The sequence below is a fragment of the Brassica oleracea genome, chromosome C2 (assembly GCF_000695525.1).
Source record: "Brassica oleracea var. oleracea cultivar TO1000 chromosome C2, BOL, whole genome shotgun sequence".
Taxonomy (NCBI): Eukaryota; Viridiplantae; Streptophyta; class Magnoliopsida; order Brassicales; family Brassicaceae; genus Brassica; species Brassica oleracea.
Genome location: NC_027749.1, coordinates 5,948,684 through 5,956,778, shown reverse-complemented (window position 1 = coordinate 5,956,778; position 8,095 = coordinate 5,948,684).

Here is an 8,095-nt window from a genome sequence, read left to right as displayed (position 1 = left end):
TGAGTTGTCACATCCTTTATGCCAATCTTATTCTGACAAACTCTAGTGGTAGACCACTCCCAAAACCTTTCCCTCCTTTTAAGCTTTCATTGTTTGATGAGTGAGGCCTTCTTCGGAAAGTCTTACATGTGCATAATGTTGAGAGTATCGGGAACGACAATGCTTGATCTTCATTCTTGCTAGATTGGGCACTCTATTGTCTAGCTATAGGTGGGAGGTGAGAGTTGTGATTATGATTTGGGAGCAATGAAAAAGGAAAAGAAATAACTCTTTGTGTTTAGATGAATTGTCTTATTGGGATAAGTAGAAAAATTTCTAGCTCAAGTTATGAAAAGTCTTGGCCCCCATCTTGAAAAAAAATAAAAATAAAAAAATAAAAAAATAAAAAAAAATAAAAAAAAATAAAAAATAAAATATGAAAAGAAAAGAAAAAGGGGGCTAGCAAAGTTGTTAGGAGCTAAGTAATGTTTTGAGGTTGTGAAAAATCCCTTGTAGATTTCAAAGAGAAGGAGTTAATGTTCCTATCTTTTGATTATTTTGAGAAATACACAAAAACTCTCTTGAGAAGTTCATCTCTTGGATTTTTGATTGTTATGTTCTTGTGTTCTTGTTGATTTCTTATCTATTTCTTTACATGATTAATCTGAAATCCAATATGGGTTTAAGAGGAATCATGGAGATTAGTGAGTAATCACCTTTTGAATTCATGGGTTAGGGAGATCAATGGTGATTAGGTTAGTTCTAGGATGTTTTAGTGTAGATCATTCTTGTTCCTTGCTAGTAGAGTATTCTTAATGCATCTTCTGAGTTGGCCACTCAAAAGTTGATCAATAGACATTTTCCACCCAAAAGGTGTTTGATGAAATGCCTGAGACAACTCTCCTAGGCTTTTAGTATACTTTGCCAAAGACATTTGTTGTTAAAGATGCTAAGATAGCTAATAGACTTGTTAGTAATGATTGCTTTCATATTATTCAACCAAAGACATTTGATGTTTGAGATATGTTAGCAAACGAGCATTCATCTAGACATAGAGCTTGCTTAGAATTGTGTCTAGGCTTAAGGTTGATAGTTTGATTGATCATTTGCCATCCTTAGTTCGATACTTGATCACCCAAGGTCTAATCCCTATGCCCATGAGTTCTCTTTTCCCTTAGTCAAGAAAATATCATTATGTTATTGCTTTCTAGTTTTAGTCATAGCTTAAAACCCATCTAAATCATTGGTTGCACTTAGATTAAGTGAGTACTTGCATTCTCATTGCTTTGATATCCCTCAGAACTGGTTCGACAATCACTATACTACAACATTTGTCTTAGGAGCTTGAAAACTCTTAACATCAGTTTACAATAAAATTATTTAATATTCAAATTTATTTGATTTTATAGAATATTTAATAATTTCTTTAAACAGAACATGGTAATTTTTTTCCGAAGAACATATTGTAAATTAAATTAAATTTTGTTGGTTTTAGTTGAAAGAACACTAACGTTCTTTTCATGTGAAAACAAAAAGTCAAAAAAATGTAAGGATTTATATTTATTTTTTTTTTTTTTATTTCACTTTGATATAGTCGAAGAAATCTAGAGTAAGAATAATTAATACATTTTTTCTAAGAATTTCAAATTATAATATTATTTGGGTTAAAGTTGTTGGATTGTTGTGTATTGAACATTGTTGTTGCATGTTGGTCATTTATGGTTTGTTTGTTGTTGTTATTATATGAATGTTTTGTGTGTTTTTTTGTAATTTATACATGGATGCATAGTTTTATGTTCTTGTGGGGGTGTGATGTTTATTTAATTGGTTTAGTGGTGGGCATGCACGATCTTCAGATTCTGATCTGAATCAAATCTTCCATGACCGACAAGTGGTAGAGGAGAGCTTAGTTTACTAAATTATATACGCATGGGATCCAAAAGTTCCACGACAGACAACTCCTAGATCTCGGAAACAAACCTCTTCCTCTACAAAACGTTCCACAACTGCAAGTTCTGCTTTCATTAAAACAGGTCAATTTAACGCTCACCAACAACTCTCTTGACGCGTCTAACAGCTACCCGATTGAAAAAAAATATACGTCCAAGCCCGTATGTGTGGTTTTATTAATAAGTATTGGCTTTTTGTTGTTGTTATTTTGTTAAGTTTGTGTTTGCTGAATTTATGTATTTGTCGTCTGAAGTTTATGGTTTGCTTTCCCGGGCAGATTGGAGGCGTTGCATTGTTTATATGGACATGTATTTGGTTAACGCTTTGATAACGATGTAGATGTAGTTGTGCGTGATGTTTTTCCTTTTGGGTAGTAATTGTGTTGGCTTTGGATTGTTTATGTTTGGCGTGTGTCTTTCTGGGTGGTAACCGGCTTGGTTTGCTGCATAAATTTAAATTGTGGATGTTAGTTATGACTTTCGTCCATTTTTGTATTTTCTTTGACTTGTTTTGGTTTCTTTTCATATTTGAAGTTTTGTGTTCGTTTTGGTGTGTACTTATGTATCCAAATAGATATCGAATTTCACTTAGGATTCCAAGGTTTAGAGAATTTCGTTTAAAACTTTAACAAAGATTTTATGGCATCTAATTTTTTGTCATAAAATTGTTGTAACTCTATTTTCTGAATAGTCGTATATTGATAAAACTGGTACCATGATAATAGTCTCCTAAAGCGGTACAAAATAAACGTTTTATACTCCATTCTATCTTACAAAGGTGAAAAACATGTTAGAGAAATCAAATAGTATGTTGTACGTATCAGAGACGCCACTTGCAGTAAGTGAACCAACGAAAGAACACGCACTGTCCACATGCTCTACACACACACACACACACTAATTCACAACAAAACACTAATTCACATCGTGAAGGTGACTTTCTTGTCTAAGCAGTCAACTCATCATGTGGCCAATCCAAACAGTCTCTCATTCTTCCTTCATCGTAAAAGCATACAGTGCACTAAATCAAACACCATAACCTATAAGGTCAGTCTATATAAACAAAGGTTACATGTCCAGTGTCTTATCAAACACCAGACCAGAACTCATCAGCCATGGCTTCACATTCTTCTCTCCTTCTCATTTTAGTCGTTTCTTGCTTCGTCTCTCTTATCTCATCAGCGATTCCACAAAATTTCTTTACACAAAACGTACGCTCCGCCGAAAGAACTCTATTCCAGACATGCCTGGACCTCTGCGAACTTGATTCCTACCTCCACTACACCTACAGTGCCACCAACTCAATCTGTCTGGATGAGCAGTTCGTAGCCGTTGAAGATATCCTGGAATTGGAATTGGTGTAAGCTCTGATGCATCACCAAAATATTCTTTATACGTCTCTTTGATAATCGGTTACATAGCCGAACTCTCGCATTAATAAACCAATTCACAACCTAAAGTTTGTCAAAACCAGAGAACCACTCAAATCAAAGGAAGACCAAAAATTGAGCCAACAACAAAGTATCATAGCCTTTACCATGTTTTCGATATAGATGTTTGCTATGCAAGCATGATATGCTCTGATTCCTTTGGATTTCTGTAAAAAGCTTGAGATGGAGATGGTTATTAATTAAATAAAGAGAAGCAAACAATGATTTATTGTAATTAACACCTACATATGAAGTAAATGCTCAAAGAACCAAGCGCGGAGTACAGAGACAGATTTTTCATATAAGCCTTTTTGTGGTCTCCAAGGTGGTCTAACCATTCCAAGTTGTTGATGCAAAGCTCTCTATCATCTCAAATTTAGATATACATGTGTAACCAAATTCTTGAACAGAAGGACTTACGAAAGTGTTAATGGACATAATAAATCTTCCCCATAGACTATATCGAATCTGATTAGAATATATAAATATCATATCACCAAAAACAACAATCAAGCCACCTCAGATCAGTAAGGATTCATAGATTACTGAGGAGAAAACAGAAAACCACAAAAATCGATTAAAGGCAAACCGAAAGACAGATTAAAAAATCACATCACACCCAGTTACAAACCCCACTCGATATCAAGTCAATTCAAAAGGAATCAAGCTATACCCAGTCGTGTAGGGTTTGACATCGAGTGAATGTGATTATGTGTTTGTTGAATAGGTTATGAAAAAGTACCAAATCAGTTTTCGAAGACATGTATAAAAATAGAGATTTTGCATTTCAGAATTTAATCTTTCAGAGATATTACCGGTGGAGATGTTCATCGCATCAAACGGACTCATTTATACCTCGAGGTTGAGATGTTCATTTATGGCACTCTTAAAAGAGAGAAAATATTTTTTATTGGTCGATTTTTCATGCTTACGTGGATAGGTTCAACGGAGCTTATATCCTTCTTTAATTACTTGTTTGATATGTATACAATTTTATCAGAAAAGAAAACTGATGTTTACAGTTTGATAAATGGAACCGAATTACAAAAAGACCACCAGAAGACATAAATATAAGAAAACTCTAAATATAGTGTATGAATGGTGTTCGCGGATTTTAATTTGCAGTCCGTTTTTGTGGTAGACCCCACATGGTGTTACCAATCACACAACTTTCTGGTTTGCGGTGCGTTTTTTTTACTGTTGTTATAAATAACATTAATTTATTTTACAATTTATTTTTGCAAAGGAAAACAGGAGAACGCACGCAACAGTAATACCGCACCTATTATGGTGTGTTCTAACATATTTGTGTGCGGTTTTCAATAATATAATATATATATATATATATAACTATATAGAAATGTTGAATAAATATATACTGTGTTGCAAATATATAGGCATATAATATCTGAATCCAAACACAAACATATTAAAAATATTAAAAATATTAAAAATATTTAATTTGTATTTTTGTTTCAAAACAATTTAGTAGTTAAATTTATATTAACAAGAAAATATATAAAAATATAATTTTTTTTATTTCAATTAGTTGGTGATAGTTTACTGGTAATCTCTTGGAGCTTGGTGTATACCCACATTAGTTTTGAGTTCGATTCTCAATGAAAAATAAATTATCACTACTTGGCCAGTTTGGGCTTGGGCTTCGGCCCAAATGGTTAACATGGCGGGCCGTAATAGATAATAAATTTAACCTTTGGAATCAGTCGGAAGATATTCCAAGCTCGGATCAGATAGTGTTGTACGCTTTCGGCTAGTCCACTTTGTAGCACTAAATGTGTTCCTCCTGTGACCGACTGGATCAGCCGATATGATTTATCAAAAAAATAATATTTTTTTATTTCAAATAAATTTTAATATTTAAAATTATAAAAATGAGATTATCACTCAGCGAACAAATTTAATTTCTATTCGTATTTAATAAATTTATTTTCTTTTTCTACCAAAATCGCACTATTTTTTTTTCAAAACCGCACTACTTTTTCTAATAAAACCGCATTTGTTCTGCAAACCACATGAACCGCAGTTGGACCGTACCGCAGTTTAATTCCGCACTGCTTATATTATCAAAACTGCGGTTACCATTCGGATTTTGTATGAATGTGAAGCACTTTTTGTGTCAAAATGTGAATTTCATTACTAGGTAATGTGCTTTGAGATACAAGATGATTGGATCTAAATCTGCCCAAGGCAATTTGGTTCCAGAGAGTCCCCAATTTTTTTTTAAAATGACCCTATGAAACAATCTAAGGAATGTGAAGCACTTATTTGGCAGTATGCATGGTATATATTGGTGATAACTCAATCGGTTATACATCTAGCTAGGAAGATAGTCTTTAAGGTTACGAATTCGATCATCGATGACTCTGGAAGGTTACGAAGTTTTTTGGTTGAATAAACTTTAGACATTGTCACAAGTCGTGACTATTCCATTTTTATAAGAAAAATCATCAGTAATTCAAGTCTTTTCGGTATTTTTAAATATATTTTTTTGAGATTTTTTTTTAACTGATAATTTCTTTTTTAATTTGTTTTAGATAAGTTTTATGACAACTACTTGTATAGATTAAGGTTTTGTAACAAATATAAAACAAAGATTAAGGTAAGGATTGATGTTAGTCTATGTATGATGATAGCTTGTGTAAATTAAATAACGTGGTTCTACGATAATGAAGACGAGATATGGATCTTGTACGACTGCAACTATTCGTCTCTTATTTCGATCTATTTAGGGCATTTCTAATCATGAAATCAAATTTAATGTTGAAATTGCATCAAATCTAGTGTTTTAGTGTTATGTATTTTTGATCATCTCCAACCATGACACCAAATATTACAGTTTATATTTTTTAATGTTTTACAGTTTTAATATTTTTAATATTTATTATTATAATTAATAAATAATTATTTTTATCACACTTATATATTATGTTTGTTAAATTTTTGTAATTTTACGCTTATATAATTTATTTATATTTTCTTTTTTACAATATTATACTTTTATGTATTTAATGTATATAAATATTCAAAATTACAAACAATTAATTATGAAAACCACGTAACAGAATAATAATTTAATTAATGTTTTGAGTGTTTATTTCAAATTTAATTTGCAATTTAATTTTTTTTTTGGTAAGAATGTAAAATTATTATTACCATCTTTTGAAATTTTTGACAGAAGAACAAGGAGAACAAGGAGCAGAAAACAGAAACATAAATCTAAACACAGACTTGAACTAGACAATTGGGGACATACACTACAGACTTGAGAGCTATCCGGAGACTTGACCTAGAAATCACGAACCACTTGCCGCAAAGAGAGGAGCCACAGTTAAACCGAGAGCTAGAACCCGGTATAATTGGCCTCCCCGATGATCTACTCTTTAAGATTCGGCCCCACCGAGAACAGCTTGCAGAAGGCTTCCTAAGCACCCACCTACACAAAGAGACAACACCAGCAGAGGCCAAGCACACCCGCAAAGACTAGACCAAACTTTATTTGGAAAGAATGGCCTCCGAAGCTAGCCACAAGCCAAGAACCGACACCAAGAAGTTAGAGAAAACAAGCACCACCCGGAAAGGAGGACAGGAAGCAGCCCAAGATCATGCTCCTGAAGCTAGCTGTCTCAACGCGTAACACCACCGAGAACGAGAGTTGTGGTTGACAAGACCGACAACAAACCTCCTCTCACGCGCCCACAGCGGAGAACCCATAGTAAAGCTTCCCAGATCTGAACCTGAGCAACTGAAGAGGCCAAACGAGAGCTTGACTGTCTGACCTTAAGACACGCGCCGCCGAAACCTAAGAAACAAGCACATGAACACCGAACCCCCGCAGTCTCAGAAATCTCGGCCACATATGCAGATCGAGAGAGTTAACTCCCCCACGCCGAGAAGAAGGGACAGATGAGCCAGGGGAAGGGAGGATATCCACTTCCAAAGACCAGATCTGACACCAGATCGAAAACCTCTGCCACCGAGCCCATCCAAAGAAACCTCTCAACATAACCGACCTCCAAGCTTCTCCGAGACTCCGAGCCAAACTCACCAGAACAGAACCGCGGTGGTGAGGACCTGGAGCATCAGGAAAGGAAACACAAAGAGAGGGCTGTAGAGAGACGAGACGGAGAAAAGAAATTGAAAGGGGGGGGGGTGACCGGAGGCGAAGAAATCCCGAAATTACAAAAGTTACAAAAGTTTTTTTTTCTTAGAGATGGAAGAGAGGTTCTTAGAGAGAGAGAAGGAAGAAGTTACAAAAGTTCCTCTTTTCGATAGTTCTTATACTAATTTCTATATTTAATCTTATCCAACGTATGTTATTAATTTCTATATTTTATAAATACTAATTAAAATTTTACATTATTAAATAAAATATAAATTTCTACGATATTTTAATTTTCATAATATAAAGTAAATGATAATAATCATTTAGTGATTTCTTACTTGAAAATAAAATAAAAATATTTAATTGGGTAAAAATAAATAAAGAATACAAATAATACATTATATTTATGTTTAGTTACAAATTTGAATTAATTAATCTAACTAATACTAAAAAGGGAATATCCTCCCCTCTAAAGCTATCTAAGTCATCTAATTAAATCATCCAATAAGGACTATTCTTTATGCCACGCCAGTTATTTTCACAGAGCTGTTTGATCTCAATTGGGCTCCAAAGTCTGCTATGTTTCGGCTCATCCTTTAACCTAAAACCTCACA